Source organism: Marmota marmota, unplaced genomic scaffold (genome assembly GCF_001458135.2).
Source record: "Marmota marmota marmota unplaced genomic scaffold, marMar, whole genome shotgun sequence".
In the NCBI taxonomy this organism is placed as follows: domain Eukaryota; kingdom Metazoa; phylum Chordata; class Mammalia; order Rodentia; family Sciuridae; genus Marmota; species Marmota marmota.
In genome coordinates, this window is record NW_025999982.1 from 5,877,534 (window position 1) to 5,896,362 (window position 18,829).

General features: G+C 42.4%; 1 long non-coding RNA gene across 1 annotated transcript in view; it reads right to left on the reverse strand.

Moving 5' to 3' along the window:
* Positions 1 to 307: 307 nt before the first annotated feature.
* Positions 308 to 18,829, reverse strand: part of LOC125617437 — a 26,130-nt gene continuing 7,608 nt past the window's right edge. The window contains exons 2-5 of the long non-coding RNA XR_007348437.1: positions 12,309 to 12,315; positions 6,905 to 6,916; positions 5,830 to 5,839; positions 308 to 318 (exon numbers count right to left, since the gene is read on the reverse strand). This is a non-coding gene — a long non-coding RNA (uncharacterized LOC125617437). The remainder of the gene's footprint in view (positions 319 to 5,829; positions 5,840 to 6,904; positions 6,917 to 12,308; positions 12,316 to 18,829) is intronic.

The window sequence follows — 18,829 nt, forward strand, 5'->3', positions numbered from 1 at the left end:
ACATTCCTAGCACATTTAATTTTTTATGTTGAGGCAGGGACTCACTAGATTGCTCAGGCCCTCACTAACTGCTACAGCTGGTTTTGAACTTGCGATCCTCCTGCCTCAGCCTCCTGAATTGCTGGGATTACAGACATGCATCAGCACACCCAGCTGAGCATCTTTTATATGCTTACTAACTACTCGAATATCTTCTTCAGTGAAATTTAAATTTCTTGTCCATTTAAAAAACTGTTAGTTTTAGTTGGACACAATATCTTTATTTTATTTATTTATTTTTATGTGGTGCTGAGGATCAAACCCAGCACCTCTGGCGTGCTAGGCAAGGGCTCTACCACTGAGCCACAACCCCAACCCCATCTTGTCCATTTTTAATTGGATTGTTTTTCTTTTTATTATTGCACCTCATCAGTTCCTTACATATTTTGTATACGAATCCTTTACCAGGCATATGATTTGCAAATATTTTCTCCCAGTGTGTGGGAAATCTTTGCATTTTTTTAAAAAAATATTTTTTTAGTTGTCAATGGACCCCCATTTTGTTTATCTATAGGTGGTGCCGAGAATTCAACCTGGCGCCTCACACATGCTAGGCAAGGACTCTGCCACTGAGCCACAACCCCAGCCCTGAAATCTTTGCATTTTGCTGGCAGTATCTTTTGAAGCACAAGTTTGCATGGACTTCTTTTAATTTATTTTTACACTAAAGGTCTAAAGATAAGGTCTAAAGATAAGGCCTTTCAATGGTATGTTTTCATTTTATCAATGCATTGTAACTATACACAATAGTGTGATTCATTGTGACAAATTTGTACATGTGCATATCATAATGGTCAATTTCTTTGCCTAGGACCTCCCTTTCCTTCCTCATCTATATACTGGTCTTCCTTCTATTTTCATGAGACCTCTTTCCTTTTTTTTTTTTTCTCTCTAACTTCCACACCAAGCAAAAACATATGACCTTTGACTTTCTTTTTCTTTCTTTTTAAAAAAATGTTTTCCAGTGCTGAGGATTCGTCACACATACCAAGTAAGCGCTCTGTCACTGAGCCACATTCCCATTCTGACCCTTGACTTTCTGACTCTGACTTATTTCACTTAGCATAATGCTGCAAATTCCATCCATCTTCCTGCAAATCACATAATTTCATTTTCTTTATGGCTGAATAAAACTCCATTGTGTATATATACCACATTTTCTTTATCCATTCATCTGTTGATAGATACCTAGGCTGATTCCATAATTTGGCTGTTGTGAATTGTGCTGCTATGAATGTGGGTATGCATGTATTACTGTAGTATGCTGGCTTTAATTCTTTAGAATGAATACCATGGAATGGTATACCAAGGTGGATCAAGTGGTGATTCCATTCCTAACATTTTAAGAAAACTTCATATTGATTTCCATAGTGGTTGTACTAATTTACAATCCCACCAACAGTGTATAAGTGTTTCTTTTCCCCCAACATCCTTGCCAGTGTTTATTATTTATATTTGTGTGTGTTAATTTATTTTTACACTAAAGGTCTAAAGGTGTGTGTGTGTGTGTAATGGGAATTGAGCCCAGAGGCACTAAATCAGAGTCACATTCCTAGCCCTTTTTAAAAAAAATATTTTGAATATTTTTTAGTTGTCAACGGATCTTTATTTTTAAAGTTTATTTATTTGTATGCAGTGCTGAGAATCAAATCCAGTGCCTCACACATGCCAGGCAAGTGCTCTACCACTGAGCTACAACCCCCGGCCCCCCAGCCCATTTTTATATTTTATTTTGAGACAGGATCTCACTGAGACAGTCACTTAGCGCCTCACTAAGTGGCTGAGGCTGGCTCTAGTATAATTTGATATCAAGTATGGGATTCCTCCAGCATCGCTCTTCTTGCTTGGTATTACGTTGGCTATTCTCATTCTTTTCTTCTTCCACAAGAATTTTAGGATTATTTTTTTCTATTTCTATGAAGATTGTCATTGGTATTTGGGTGGGGATTGCATTGAAGCTGGGGATTGTTGGTAGTATGGCCATTTTAACGACATTAATCCTGCCTATCCACCAACATGGGAGGTCTTTCCATCTTCTAGAGTCTTCAATTTCTTTGTTCAGTGTTCTGTCTATAATTTTCATGAAGACGTCCTTTGCCTCCTTGGTTAGATCGAGCCCATTTTGAATGGAATCGTTTTCCTGATTTCTTTTTTAGCGGATTCATTATTGGTGTCTAGGAAGGTTGCTGATATTTGAATATTGATTTGTATCCCGCTACTTTGCTCCATTTTTACATTAGTTCTGGAAGTCTTCTGAGTAGGAGCTTTTTGGATCTTCTAAGTATAAGGATCATAACATCTTCAAACAGTGATAATTTGACTTCTTCCTTTTCTATTTGCATCCCTTTTATTTCCCTCTCTAATTGTTCTGGCTAAAATTTCAAGTACTGTATTGAATAGTGATGGTGAGAATGGAAATCCTTGTGTTGTTCCAGGTTTTAGAGGAAATGCTTTTAGCTCTTCCCCATTCACTATGATGTTGGTTTGGGGTTTGTTGTATGTAGCTTGATGATGCAGAGGAAAGTTAATTCTATCTCTAGTTCTTTCAGTGTTCTTTATCATGAACATGTATTGAATTTGTCAAAGAACTTTTCTATATCTCTGTGATTTTGGTACTTAATTCTATTTATGTGGTTACATTTATTGATTCACATATGTTGCATTGTCCTTGCATCCCTGGAAAAAAACCAACTTGATCTTGATGTACAATCTTTTCAATGTGTTGTTAAATAGGACTTTAATATTTTATAAAGGAGCTTTGCAACTGTGTTCATTAAGAATATTGGTCTGTGGTTCTCTTTCCTTGAAGTGCCCTTATCTGGTTTAGGTATCAGGGTGATATTGACTTCATAGAATGAATTTGGAAGTGTTCCCTCCCTTTCTATTTCATGGAATAATTTTCAGAGCATTGGCATTAGTTCTTCGTTAAAGGTCTGATAGAATTCAGCTGAGACTCCATCTGGTCCCGGAATTTTCTTTGTTGGAAGATTTTTTAATATTGCTTCAATCTCATTGCTTGATATTGGTCTGTTTAGATTTTCTATATCCCCTGGTTCAATCTTTTTTTTTTTAATATTCATTTTTTTTAGTTGTGGTTGGACACAACACCTTTATTTCACTTGTTTATTTATTTATTTATTTTTTATGTGGTGCTGAGGATCGAACCCAGGGTCTGGCACGAGCAAGGAGAGCGCTCTACCACTGAGCCACAACTCCAGCCCCTCCTCGTTCAGTCTTGATAGGACATATGTGTCTAGAAATTTATCCGTTTCTTCTAGATTTCCAATTTATTTGGAATATAAGTTTTCAAAATTGTCCCTAATGAGCCTCTGGATTTCAATGGTATTTGTGGTGATGTCTCCTTTTCCATCTTTAATTTTCTTAATTTGGGTCTTCTTTTTCTTTTTTATTTTTCTTTGTGTGTGGGGAGTACTAAATATTGAAGAGCACTTTACCACTTAGCTACATCCCTAGCCCTTTTTAGTTTTTATTTCGAGACAGGGCCTCACTGTGTTGCGTTAAGCTGCACTAAGTTCCTGAGGCTGGCCTGTAACTTGTGATCCTCCTGCCTCAGCCTCCCAAGTTGCTGGGATTGCAGGTGCAGACTGCCATACCCCAATTTTTTTTTTTCAGGGCTGGGGATTGAACCTCGGGTCTTATGTCTGCCTAGATAAGTGCTCTACAACCGAGCTACATTCCCAGCACCTCTCTCTTTCTTTCGGTTAATTTAGCTAAGGGTTTATCAATATTGTTATCTTTGCAAAAAAAGTAATCTTAATTACATTGATCCTTTGGGGTTTTCTTAATTCTACGTTTTATTAATTTTGGCTCTGATTTTAATTATCTTCTTCTTTCTACTGGTTTTGGAATAGGTTTGTTCTTGTTTTTCTGGGATCTTGAGATGTATCATCAGATTGTTTAATATGGGATTTTTCTGATCTTTTTATGTGGGCACTCATAGCTGTAAACTTTCCTCATAGAACAGCCTTCATAGTGTCCTAGAGATTCTGATATATTATATCTCTGTTCTCATTTGATTCTAGGCATTTTTAAATTTCTCTCTTAATTTCTTCTATGACCCATTCATTGTTCAAAAGCATATTCTCAATCTCCATGTGTTTGTGTGGTTTCTGTAGTTTTTCTTACTCTTGATTTTGAATTTGTTTCCATTATAATCTGGTAAGATGCAAGGAATTGGGCTGAGGTTGTGGTTTAGTGGTAAAGTGTTTGCCCACAGCGTGTGTGAGGCCCTGGGTTCAATCCTCAGCACCACATAAAAATAAATAAATAAAATAAAGGTGCTGTGTCCCTCTACAACTAAAAAATATTTTTAAAAGATGCAAGGAATTGTATCTTTTTTTTGTATTGCTAGGATTTTCTTTGTGACCTAAAATATGGTCTATTTTGAAGAAAGTTCCATGAGCAGCTGAGAAGAAAGTATATTCAGCTGTTTTTAAATGAAAGTTTCTGTTATGTGTGGATTTATTTTAAAAGAAACCAAAATAAACTTCTATTGTGTTTATGATACTATTTTTTTTTTTGGAGGGGGTAGTTTTCATGTTATAATGCAAAAAAATAACTGATGTGAGGCTCTGTCCTGTTTCGGTTCCCAGGAGTCAGTAGGTACAGGAGCATAAAGAAGAAAGTGCAAAACTCTAAGTGGGTCATGGGGGAAGGAAGCTCCTTGGGGTAGTTGGCATTTGAGGTAGGAGATGAGTCAGAAAGTTCTTCCTTAGATTAGTCATCTGTCAGCTGTGTCATTAGAGGGTTGGTTCAGTCTGGCCAAACTTGCTTCCTTAACCAGTTTTCAAAACAAATTCTACCAGTCTTTGTATCTTTTTTTTTTTTTTTTAAATATTTATTTTTTAGTTTTCGGTGGATTTGTATGTGGTGCTGAGGATCGAACCCGGATCGCACGCATGCCAGGCGAGCGCGCTACCGCTTGAGCCACATCCCCAGCCCCAGTCTTTGTATCTTGCCAAAAAAGAAAAGAAAAGAAAAAAGAAAGAAAGAAAAGTAAAGAATAGAAAAAAGGGGTGAATCCCAAATGATTTCCTAGATGAAGAACTCCCACCCCACTGCTTCGTAAAACCTTTATTAAATTAGATAATTGTCTCCAAAAGCTTCTCTCCGGCTGGGCTGCCAACCTGGAACCCCACCCTGCTCCTGTAAGCCTGGATCGTCTTCCTGGACCCCTTTTCTAAGATCTCTCCCAGGGGAACTTCCATTGAGGAGCAGATCAATCAGCCCAGCCCAGCACCGTGCCTGCCTCCCCATCACGGACCAGGCCCTGCCCCATGAGTAAGAAATCCCTTTGTCCTGGCCATAAGGCACCCAGTATGCGTGTAAGGCATTGTGTACCTGCCAGATTCTCTGATATTAAGGAAGCTCTCAGATTCCAGAGCTCCTTTCTTCCACCCTCTGATCACACCTTTAATTGAATTCTGGCCATGTGCCATGCTCCATGCCAGGTATTTTGACTATATCATGCAATTTAACCCTAACAGCCATCTGTTACTATCAGTGACCCCATTGCACAGGGAGGTGACCAAGGCTCTGAGAGGTTAAATGACTTTTTCAACATCCCACTGCTGGTAGGGGATGGATCCCGTGTGTCTCCCTAGGTCTTTTTGGTTCCAAAAGGCCACCTTCTTCTCTTGGCCACTGCACATTGACCACTCTTGGCAGCCCAGCCTCTAGACACATCTCTATTGACCCTCAGCATTCCTCATCAGCTCCCTGGGGTACTCGTCTTGGAGTCCACCGACCCCAACCACCTCCTCACTCCACAGCCTGGAGTCTTCCTAAGACTCAGACTGTGTCACCCAGGAACTCCCAAGGGCAGGCCCTGTGATGTCTCCTCTGTCTGAATCTCTCATAGTAGCTGCCAAGATTTTTTTTTTTTAAACTTGAACTTTCTACTGAGGTGAAGCATTCATATAGAAAATTGCACCAGGCATTCCTGCGTAGCTAAGTGAATGGAAGGGGACACATTCATGTGACAGTACCCAGGTCGAGAAGCAAAATGTACTGAGGACCAGCCTGGGCCCCCTTCCATCTTTCCCTCTCTCTTGTGAGCCTATTCTCCTCATTCTTGACACTGTAGATTCGTTCTGCTTTTCTTGAATTTCATATAAACAGAATCGTGTTGCAGGTATTCCCTTCTTTTGCTCAGCATTAGTTTTCTGTGAATCATCTCTATTGTTGTGTGTAGCCATGGTTTGCTCATTCTCATTCTGGGAAGATTTAGGAGGGGATGGAAATCAAATACCAATCACTGAGGGATGAGAAACATGGCCTCAAATCGAGACTCTGCTGCTTACAAATTGAATTATCCCTGGGCAGTTCCCTTAGCCTCGAGAACTTTGGTATCCCCATTGGTAGGATGAAGGTAAAACTTCTCTTGCACACTAGTTGTAGTTATACGAACTACAGTAACTGCTGTGTGCAAAGGACCTATTATAGTTAGTAGAAAGCGTTCAAAAAATATTAGCATTAGCTGGGTGTGGTGGTGCCTTCCCAGAGACTAAGATCACAAGTGCTAAGCCAGCCTCGATACTTAGCAATACCCTGTCTCAAAATAAAAACTCAAAAGGACTCGGAATGTAGCTCAGTGGTAAAGTGCCCCTGGGTCCAATCCCCAGTACCAAAAGAAGAAAAAAGAAAATATGTATGTATTATGTGGATATATATATATAAGCATTATTATTTATTAATGCCTTTTTTGCTGGATGATCTCTGAGCAGGAAAGGGAATCACAGTGGTGTTCAATTCCCAGTGTTCATGTCCACACCTGTGTGCATGTCCACTGCCACATGCCCAGGTTCACACCTGTGTGCACAGCCGCAGCTGTGTGTACACACACCCACACGTGTGCCTAGGAATACGCTCCCACAGGCAGGAGCCGTGTGCAGATTTCCCCTTCCATCAGCTCTTTCAAGAAACACATGGCAGATGGGACTGGGTCTGCTACATGACTGAGCAGCCTCCACATCAGAAAGTCATAATCATTGAATCCATCATGTGGCGCAGGCCTGGTGAGGGCACGGCTCCTCGTCCTGCCCGATGGGCCGTGGAGGAATGCCTCCTCCTCAGGAGCAGAGAGCACACATGGCCAGGCAGTTGCCAGGCAGTGGAGCCAGGAGAACAGATGGCAGCTGCAGCCTCCGCCTCACCCAGCTCCCTGGCTACTGGCAGGAAGCTGCAGGCGGCAAGGAGCCTGCGGAAAGTGTGCTGCACCAGGCCGTCCTGCCCTCTGGCCTTCTAGTGTGCCTTGGAGCGACACAGACCAGGCTTCAGTTCTGCCCGGCTCACCCCCTACGAGGTGTGCAAGTCAGGGCGGGAAACAGAGGCTGAGTGTCCTTGGTAGAACCCTGATCCTCTAGCCTCATGGCAACCTTGACTCTGCTGCCTCTCTCCTCCCCAGAAGACAGCCAGCCCTACCCATCAGCCTGAGGAAGAGAACCCTAGATAATTTGGCAAAATCATACGTCCCAAATCCAAACACACACACACCCCCTGTCCCCAGCTATAGCAGATACTGTAATGCCCTGTCCGCGTCCCTTGTGATCCCATCAAACTCCATGGACTTCCCTCTGTATCTCTGGCCCGGGGCCTTCTCAGGGAAGCTGCTTTGTCAGCCGGCTGAAGTTCCCTGACCTCTGTCAACTATCGACTGAAGCGGGTGTATAAATACTCAGTTTGCTACCTCCCCCACTCCTCAGCTATGTTGACCTTAAGGTTTCATTTTGCTCTGTCCCCATAGGACTAAGCTCTCATCACTCTCAGTGACAGCTGGCTCGATGATGCACCCTTTATTGGCTATCCCTAGTTATGTTCTTTGTACCTCCCAATCCTTGTCTCAGGGTCAGCTTCTAGGGCAACCCAAATCAAGAGCCCAGCCTTATCTTTTCAACTCCATCCTGGAATTTGGAGCCTCTTTCCCGACCGTGACCATTTCCCTGAACTACTCATTCTGCTTGGCATAGCCAATTGCTCCTGATCCCCCTGCCCATGCCCTTCTGGACACACGTGATGCTATTCTCCCCAGAAATGACCTCTATAGACAGGAGCAAGGGACTTGACGGGAAACTCCAGACCAGCCTCTGGGGACTCACAGTTATGTGGCTACAGCTTTTGGCTGCTTTTTAAAAACCTCTAGACAGGAAATAGGGAAGGCTGGGGCACATATCCTGGACGATCCACCCCAGGGAATTCAGAGCTGGCACCAAGCCCAAGGGGCTGGGCTGACCCATGGAGGCCGTTGGCCGTTTCCTTGAGACTGCCCAACACGAGGAGGGCGACAGACAGCTGAGGGGATAGGATTTCTTTCTGCCACTTGTCTGGGTCCTCCTGCAATTTCCTGTCTTTCCCTTTTAATTCTCTCCTTTTCTTTTTTTAGTCTTTTTGTGTGTGGTGGTGATGGGATACTGGGGATTGAACTCAGGGGCACTCAACCACTGAGCCACATCCCCAGTCCTATTTTGTATTTTATTTAGAGACAGGGGCTCATGGAGTTGCTTAGTGACTCGTTGTTGCTGAGGCTGGCTTTGAACTTGTGATCCTCCTGTCTCAGTCTCCCGAGTGACTGGGATTTACAGGTGTGCACCACCGCGCCTGACTCTTTTTTATCTTTAAGCAAAACTAGAGGCCTTTAGAAAAAAGCATCCTTGTTGGCAATTCAAACATTAGCCAAGGATACTCCACATATTTCCTCTGCATTTTAGCCTGCAAAAAGCCTAGATACAATTAAAAGACAAATGGTTTGCAATGTATATGACAAAGGGTTAATATTCTTAATATCATCATTAGTATATTTAAATAAAAATCTGTATAAAATAGACAAAAGACACAAATAGATAATGCCACACAAAATAATCAAAAATTGTACATGTATACCTGAATCTCATTAACCCAAAAATGCAGATTAAAATAACCATGAGGTACCATTTTTTATTTTAACATTGGCAACAATTAATAAGAGTAATGATATCCTAAGGCTACTGAGGTATATGGGGAAATCTAACTTCTCATTCATTGTTGGAAGGAGTGTAAATTAGAACAACCTTTCTAGAGGGAAGTTCGGCCTATATAATGAATGTTAAACAGCATTGCAATTCCTTTTCTAAAACATCTAACCAAGAGCTGGGCACAATGGTGCACTCAGGTAATCCCCACTATTTGGAGGCAGGAAGATTGCATAAGCCTAGGAGTTTGAAGCCAGCCCGAGTAACACAGCAAGACTCTGTCTCAACAAAACCAAACCAAACCATAAAACATTAATAGGACAAATGGGTAAAGATATTCACTGTAAAATTATTTATAAATATGGAAAACTGGATCTTTTGTTGTTTTTTTTGTTTTGTTGTTGTTGTTTTTTGGTACTGGGGATTGAACCCAGGGGCATTAAGCCACATCCCCAGCCCTTTTTATATTTTATTTTGAGACAGGGTCTTGCTCAGTTGCTTAGAGCCTCACTAAATTGCTGAGGATAGCTTTGAATTTGTAATTCTCCTATCTCAGTCTCCTGAGCCCCTGGGATTAAGGTGTGTGCCACCATACCCAGCTCTTGGAACAAGACATTTTTAAGAATATCATTGGGTTGTCTCCACCACTAGAGGATAAGTAGTAAGTACTAAAGTAGGATTCAAAACTGTATCCTAATGACTATAACAGTATATAACACATAGTAGGTGCTCAGTAAGTGCCTGTTGAATACATAATTGAATGTAAATGAATGAATGATGGGATAAATGAACCAAGGGGGAATTCCTTAAAAGGTCCACCCATACACTAGAGTTGTCAGTGACTATCCAAAAGAAACAAATAACAAATAATAGCAGAAATGTTTATTTAGCATGTACAATATGCTATGTAACTATGCTAAGATTTTCTCCTGGATTATGTGACTTAATCATCACAATAAACCTATGACATTGGTATATACTAATAGGGATAGTCAGGACCTTTCTCATGTACCTAAGTCAAATTAGTGTGTGGGGAAAGGAATTTATTGGTGCACGTAACTTAAAAGTCTAGAGGGTAGTTCTGACTTCAGACTTTGCTAGACTTAATGTCTAAGACAATGTCTTGATGAGTTGGTCCTTCTCTCTTTCCCCACCTCTTCTCTTTCCTCTATCTTGGCTTGATCCCCAGGCAATATGACTTCACATGGGGCATCTCTCAACAGCTCTGGGCTTATGTGGTCTTCAAGATACTTGATATCAGAAGACAAAGCTAGCAAGCCAGCCCATGGAGGGACCTGCTTCTCCCTGAGCCAATACCAATTCTTGTGGCCAGAAAGATAGGGAGGGATTTCTGATTAAACTAGTTAGTATGTGTAGCCCTGAGAAGGTCTGGGATCAGGGAGAAGTGGGACCACCAAATAGAAACTGGGAGCAAAAAAGCTGGGCCCATTATACATGCCTTCTGTTACAGATGAGGAAACTGAGGCATAGACAGGTTAAGTAACTTCCCTACATTCTCAGAGATAGCAGAACCTACATTTGGACTCAAGCAATCTGATTTTTAGAACAACTGATTTTAGTGTCTTGGTCGATTTTGTGTGTCAGTTTGACTGGGCTCTGGTTAAATTTTATTATGGGTGTGTCTATGAGGATGTTTCTAGACAAGATTAATATTGGTCTAAATGCTTGTGTCTCTGAAAAATTCATATGTTGAAATCTTACCCCCAAGGTGATAGCATTAGGAGGTGGGACTTTTAGGAGGTAATTAACTCATGAGGGCAGAGCTCTTGGAAGTAGCACAAATGCTCTTATAGAATAGGCCAAGGGAGCTCATTTGTCCCTTCTACCATGTGAGGGTACAGCAAGAAGGTGCCATCTGTGAACCAGAAAGTAGGCCCTCATCAGACTAAGTCTCCTGGTGGCTTGATCTTGCACTTCCCAAACTTTAATGCTGAGAGAAATAAATTTGACTGTTTGTAAACTACCCAATTTATGGGATTTTGTTATAGCATCCCAAATGCATTAGAACACATTGGTAGAATGAATAAAGCAGACTGGGCATGCTTCTTCCAACCTGTTGAAGACATGAACGGAACAAAAGGCTGAGCAACACAGAATTTGCTCTTTGCCTAAAGGTATTTGAGTTGGGACATCAATCTCTTGCCTTTGGACTCAAGACTAGAACTTATGCCAGGGATTCTCTGGGTGTTCAGGCCTTCAGATTGTAGATCTTTGGACCTTTTAGTCTCTATAATCATGTAAGCCAAGTCCTTGTAATAAATCAGTCTATATATATATATATATATATTCACTCCAATTTTTTCATGTGTATGTGTACATATGTGTACTTATACATACACACATATATTCCCACTGGTTCTGTTTCTCTGGAGAACTCTGATGAATACCTGTAGCAATAAAACTACTATTGTAAGATGATGTGCAAGATGATGTGCAAGATGATTCCCATTACATATTTCAAAGTTAAAAAAAAAATCATACTGAGCTGGGGTTGTGGCTCAGTGGTAGAGAACTTGCCTAGCATGTGTGAGACACTGGGTTCGATCCTCAGAACCACATAAAAATGAATAAATAAAGGTATTGTGTCCATCTACAACTAAAACATATTTTTAAAAAATCATAATATGTCTGACACGAGCATACTCTTTGTTTATATGACTATATACAAAGATGCCTGGAAACCAAGCTGTTAGCAAAGGATATCTCTGGGGGGGAGTACTATTAGGGAAGACTTTTTCCTTGTTATTTGACCCTCCCCCCCAACCAAGGTCCAGTATTTATGGGGAAAACATTTCCATTTTTGAAAATAAACTTAAAAGTCAGTAAAATTAAATTTCACACCGAGATGGGTGTGAGCACAGGGAAATCACAAACTGCTTCATGAGCAAGAGGAACATGGGATGTGAGTTGGCGGCACTTTTTCTTCTCTTCCCTTCTCTTCCCGTCACACTCTTTGTTTTATTTAATTTATTTTTAGTTTCCCGAGAAGGGCCGGAGACAGTCTGCTTGGTTGCTCTTCGTTTCCCTTGGCTCTGAGAGTCTAATCATGCCAACTGGACCGTGAGTGACTAAAAGAATCAACTGCACATCAGGAAACTTGAGGGCCAGAAGGAACCTTGGAGAGGGTCTGGTTCAATGACTTGAGAACACCCCACTCCCAATCCCTGGGAAACCAAACTAAATGAGAGAGGAGAGCAGAGACAAGAGATCTTGTTCTCTGATGTGGTCAGGAAGCCACTCGGCCAGTTGCAACAAACGGTTTTGCAGAAGGATCTCACTCACTCTTCTGCTCCGGGTAGGCTGTACCATGAGTTCCTGCGTCTACACAGGTGACTTGGATCTCATCTTTTCTGGCTGAGCAGCACCTGAATGAGGCAACAGGACATCTAACTGACAGAGCCTTGGCCTCCTGCTCAGGCGAGAGATGCCTTTTCTTTCCTGGCAGGCCAAATGTTTAAGTCAACTTTTTCCCTACTGTGCCCAAAAGACCTGAAAAGAACAATTTTACAGGAGGAAAAGTTTATTTTGGGCTCACAGTTTTAGATGTCTTGTCTGTAGATGGATAACTGCATTGCTCTGGGCCCAAGGTGTGGCAAAACTGTGGAAGAATGCTGTGGAGGAAAGTGGCTCACTCAGGACATGGCACCAGGAACAGAGAGAAAACGAGAGAGTGAGTGAGAGACTGAGAGAGAGAGAAAGAAGGAGAGGTGGAAGGAGAAAGGGAGGGAAGGAGGGGGGAGAGAGAGAGAGAGAGAGAGAGAGAGAAACTCTGCTTAACAAGGACAAAATATATAGGACCCAATACGTACCCCAAATGTATGCACCTCCTACAGCCACACCCTGCTTGCCTAGAGTTATCACCCAGTTAATCCTATCCGTGAATTAATGTACTGATTTGGTTAAAGCTCTCATAACCCAACAATTTCACTTCTAAACTTTCTTGCATTGTCTCACACATGAGCTTTTGGGGGACACCTCATCTGAATCAGAACATCAAGGTCCTTTTCTTTTTCTGATTATTGGTACTGGGTCCCATTCTCCCCAGTATTCTTGGATGTTACAGGGGTCTCTATTCCCACAAGTGGGTCAGGGTCAAGTATCACAAGAAAAGGATGTGGGAAAATAACCTAGTAACAAGGCAAGGAGTCTTTGCTAACCTCACAGAATTAGGGTTGTCCTTAGGGTTGAAATCTGGTATTAAATTTTACAGATAGATTAGGATTAAAATTGAGGCCAGAGTTTGGGTTGGATTTTGAGGCTAATAGCAGGTTATAATGGATTCCATTGATGAAAGGGTTTGAACTAGAGTTAAGGGTTGTGGGGTAAGGCTAAGAATCAGAATGGAGGACCATCTCTTTTCTCTCATGTCCCTACAGGACCCTTCTTTTTTGCATGCCTCCAGGGTTAAGTAAGGTCTCTTGAACAGCCCAGGTGTCAGTCCCTGCCCTTGTGTGGGCTTCTTCCCATACAACCTCAGTTACTGCTTCAAGCGCTCTGGTTGCTGAAGCATTAATATTTTCCTTTACTAGCCCCTGCAGAGTACGTAGATGACTCCTTTTGGACCAATGGTGATTGCAAACTACTCCCAAGAGTCACATCACAGGTTCATCTGGAATGTTAATCCATGATAGAAAATAGTCAAGACAATTATGACAAAAGCATTTCTGCCAATTACCCCCACACTTTGGTCCCCTAATTTGATAATACCTTGAAATGTTATGTCCTGTCTGAGCTCTCAGCCAACTAAGTGGGCATTTTATAGGAATTTGATCAAGCACTGTTCAAATAGAGACCTTGGGAACTAAGAATGAAGAGTTAGACGGCTAGAGATGTCATAACAGGAAACATCAACACTGGGTCTCATTTTATACAATTACAGAATGACCAAAAAGCGAGCAGTGGGTTTTAGTGTGCTCTAGGACAGGTGGGTTGGTGACAGAGACAGTCCTCCAGGATGGTCTGATCAGGTTGCCAATCCATACGTGGGTCTCACATTGTTTTAACAAATTATTGTGCCTTTTAATTCTGAAAACAAATATTTATTGAATGTCTTCCAAATGTAGTCATGGTGAACAAAATAGACATGATCCTGGGAGAGAAAACTCATATACACACATTTAATCATAAACTATGATAGTGTTACAGAGGAAAAGAGTGGAATGTAAGAGAATAATGGGGAAACATAACTGGGAGATCAGTGAAGGGTTCTTTGAGTGAAGTCATTTAAATTAAGGCCCAGGATAGTTTAAATACGAGTCTGTTGGAAAATCCTTGAACATGTTCTTTTAAAAAAAATTTTTTTTTGTGGTAATGAGGATTGAACTCAGGGGTGCACTTATATTGAGCTACATCTCTAACCCCATATTTTAATTTGAGATAGTCTAAGTTGCCAAGGCTGACCTAGAACTTGTGATCTTCCTGCATCAGCATGCCAAATTACTGGGATTACAGGTATATAACAGGGTGCCTGGCTATGTCCATTATTCTTTATGTTTTTAAATTTCAGTGCATTATACTCCTTTTTTGTCTGTGGAGAATACTTTTGGAATCTGCCAAAAACACAACTGATCTTTTTTGAGAACAGTGGCCCAGCCCACATGAACAGTCCTCTGGCAGCCATGTTTGTATTACAAGAGCCTTAACTATTCACTGCTCCTTTGACCAAAGGTGACAAGAGTGCCAAGAAGTGGACTGGTGACAGATATTCCTCCAGAAGAGTCTGATATACCATAGACTGGACCAATTAGTTTGTTTTTTTTTCTCCTGCGAATTGAGGTTCATAGACACTCACTAGTCTCTTCTGATTCTTGAAATGAGATAAGCTTGGATTCTGTTCCCAGAGAAGCAGTTAAAGCAGTTCTACAGAAAAGAACTAAGCAGCTTTGCAGAGAAAAGCAAAAATGGAACATATGATCAAAGAGAAAAGGAATTTGAGAGAATAGCCACTTGGCTTCCTGTTGATATTTTAGGTCCTTTTTATTTTTTGAGACAGGGTCTCACTAAATTGCCAAGGCTGACCTTGAACTCGTGATCCTCTTGCCTCAGTCTCAAGTCTCCTGAGTTGCTGGGATTATAGGTATGTTATTTTTGCCTGGCACCTTCGTGAGATCTAGTGTGATCTTGTTACTGTGTGCCCTTGGGTCCTGTAAGATTTTATACATACACACACCCTCCCAGCTTTTTTTTTTTTTTTTTTGCATAAGGTTGTTTAAGTGTGACTTTACTTGCAGAAAAGACCCCTGGCTAAGATTGGATTTTACCAGATTAATTCTTCTATTCAGCAAATATAGATGGAGTTTGCTTCAATGTTGGTCCTTTTGGAGGTAGGTTTGGGAGAAGAGGTGAGCATAGAAATTTCCTGGATGGTCCTATCATGAAGATTAGGTGGGCTGAGGAATGAAGGAACAACTCAGCAGGGGCAGAGTTTGGGAGGCATTGAAGAGGCAACATGCTTCTATAGTAGGAGTAGAAGGAGTTTGCTGAAAGAGAGAAGGGCAGCTGGGGCAGGAGGGAAACAGGAAGGACAAAGAAATGGAGATGTGAAAAAATAAGGAATGGCAACTAGCAGTTGATATACAGGGTACATGGAAGACAGTAGCTAAATTATCTTCACTAGGAAGTTTGAATGCTATGTTTTATTAATCCTTTTAGTCTCTGGAGGATTTAGGAAATGACTTGTACATATTGGGTTCTAAATAAATGCTTGTTGAATTGAATATCTGGCAAATAAGAGGTAGACAATCACTTTTTTTTTTTTTTTTTTGCATAAGGTTGTTTAAGTGTGACTTTACTTGCAGAAAAGACCCCTGGCTAAGATTGGATTTTACCAGATTAATTCTTCTATTCAGCAAATATAGATGGAGTTTGCTTCAATGTTGGTCCTTTTGGAGGTAGGTTTGGGAGAAGAGGTGAGCATAGAAATTTCCTGGATGGTCCTATCATGAAGATTAGGTGGGCTGAGGAATGAAGGAACAACTCAGCAGGGGCAGAGTTTGGGAGGCATTGAAGAGGCAACATGCTTCTATAGTAGGAGTAGAAGGAGTTTGCTGAAAGAGAGAAGGGCAGCTGGGGCAGGAGGGAAACAGGAAGGACAAAGAAATGGAGATGTGAAAAAATAAGGAATGGCAACTAGCAGTTGATATACAGGGTACATGGAAGACAGTAGCTAAATTATCTTCACTAGGAAGTTTGAATGCTATGTTTTATTAATCCTTTAGTCTCTGGAGGATTTAGGAAATGACTTGTACATATTGGGTTCTAAATAAATGCTTGTTGAATTGAATATCTGGCAAATAAGAGGTAGACAATCACCCTTTTTTTTTTTTTTTTTTTGGTACTAAGGATTGAAGATTGAACCCAAGGGGGCTTCACCACTGAGTCACATCCCTAAATTGCTGAGGCTGACTTTGAACTTGAAATCCTCCTGCTGCAGTCTCCAGAGCTGCTGGGATTACAGGCCTGCACCACTGTGCTAGGTGACACTCTTTGTACATTAAATTTTCCTTTGGGTTTTAGGGTTTCCTTTTCCATACATAAAAGAAAGTCATCAAAATGGCAATAGAGTTCTACTTAATCTTACTTTGTTAAACTCAAAGGCTGTATGTCTAAGGCTGTTATATCTTTCATGTGTGTGGTAATTTTATGTCAGATTCAAGGATAGGGGCTGGGTTGTGGCTCAGCTGTAGAGTGCTGGGCTAGCACCTGTGAGGCCCTGGGTTTGATCCTCAGCACCACATAAAAATAAAGATATTGGGTCCAACTACAACTAAAAAATAAATATTAAAAAAAATAAAAAAAATTCAAGGCTACTATGAATCCATAAGAGTGAGGCAGACTGAATGGCTTCCTCTATTCTGTGCACTTTGGACAAAAATATTTATTAAATGCTTGTGAAAGTTTACAAAATTGATAAAAATACTACATATAATAAATCAGAAGTGACTTTTTTTTTTTTTTTTGGTACTGGGGATTGAACCCAGGGGCATTTTGCCACTAAGCTACATCCCCAGTCTTTTTTATTTTTATTTTTTATTTTGAGACAGGGTCTGGCTAAATTGTCAAGGCTTGTCTCAAATTTGCAATCCTCCTGCCTCACACTCTTGAGTTGCTGGGATTAGAGGTGTACACATGATGTCTGGGTAGGCGGCTTGATTTCTTGCAGTTGTTGTCTTCACCATCAACAGCATTATTAGGCTATGAAGCTAAATATGATCCTTGCTCTTTAGAAGTTCTGGATAAACGGCATCAACGTTAATAAAACCCAGAGAGAATGCAAACTGAAATGCGATCTGGTAGCTAAAGAAATAAAATAGTAACATTTGGTCATGAAACTAACTTAGGCAATATCTTCTGAGATTGATATTTCTGGATGGATACATGGCAGCTATTCCTAAGAGTCAGAAAGCCTTCCTGAAGTAGCGTGGACGTAGAAGTTAGCTCATAGGACCCTCAGTGATAGGTCACCTCTCCAAGAGGTCTGGTGCAAGTTACCTCCGTGATGAAATTAGTCATTAACAATGGCCTTCCCTGCTCACAAATGGCTGGAAAACAAAAAGGGTTCAGGATCAAGGACGAGGAAAGCTAAAGGACTTCTTCAGTAGCTCAAATTTCTCTGGTCACTTATCATTTTCCATGATGGATTCAGGCAAATCTCCCCCTTTCCCTCCAAAATCCAAACTTGTCCACTGCAGGAAGAAGAAAGACTCTCCAAATTAAGGCATAGCGAGTGGACATGTGAGGGTGAGGGTGGGGAGAAGCTAAGAACTAGACTGCGGGGTGGGAGAAGTACCTTTCCTAGACATCTTTACTGCCCAGATATCAGTTCACTGGGTAGAACTGGAAGAATGGACTGGGTGCGGGGCAATGCGAAGTCAGAGATTACCACCAGGTTGGCAACCTGGGGACGTATGTTCCCTGGCACCTCCCAGGAGCGAGAACACTTGCCTGGAGGACTTGGTCTCAGTGGAGGACCCCGAGAGCACCGGGAAACCGAAACACACTTCCGGGTTTGGAAACGCTCCCTCTAGGCCCCTCCCCGTACCCGGTTATAGGGTCTCAAGGCGCATGCGCCGCCGCTCTGGGACTGGCCCCACTTACCCTAAACAACTAATCTGCTCCTCCCCCACCCGCTTGGGGCGTACCATTCCCTTTTTGGGGGGCCGCCAGCGCTCCCCAAAGTACTCAGAAATCTGTTCCCCTTCCTCAGACAGGGGAAGGTAAGTTTGCCCCGAATTTTAAAAGTTCCACGAATACGAAGGCCTCAGAAGCCAGTCGCTCGATATTCTCGGCTCTGCCCACAGGCCCATACTCTGCCTCGGAGGCGCTGAACAAAGTGGCACGCCCGGATCCCAGCTGATCAGCTGCTGGGCTTTGGCGGCGGCTCCCCCGGGCGAGACCATTGTGACTCCTTGGGAGGGGTGCACGCGGAGGGAGGGGGCGGAGCGGCCATTGTCCGGTCAGCGCAGCCTCCGGGGGAGGGGAGAGTGTTACGGAGTGAATAGGGCCTGGGGCGTCACAGTGGTCGCTGCGACTCCAGAGCAGGCGGGGGCCTCAGGTCCTTCCCCGCGCCGCCACACGGGACATCGCTCTGGCTGGGGAGCGGCGGTGGGAACTGCCGAGGGCGCCGGGTCTTCCTCCTCCCCCGCGGTCCTCGGTTCACCCGCACGCCCCTCCTCCTCAGCTCCCCTCCCTCTCCTCTCCGCGCCTCCCCTGGCCCCCCCGTCTCTGCAGGCCGAGTGGTGCGGCCCGCCTCCAGCTGACCGGCCTGGAATCCCGGCTTGGAGCCCCGGACTCGCGCCCGCCCA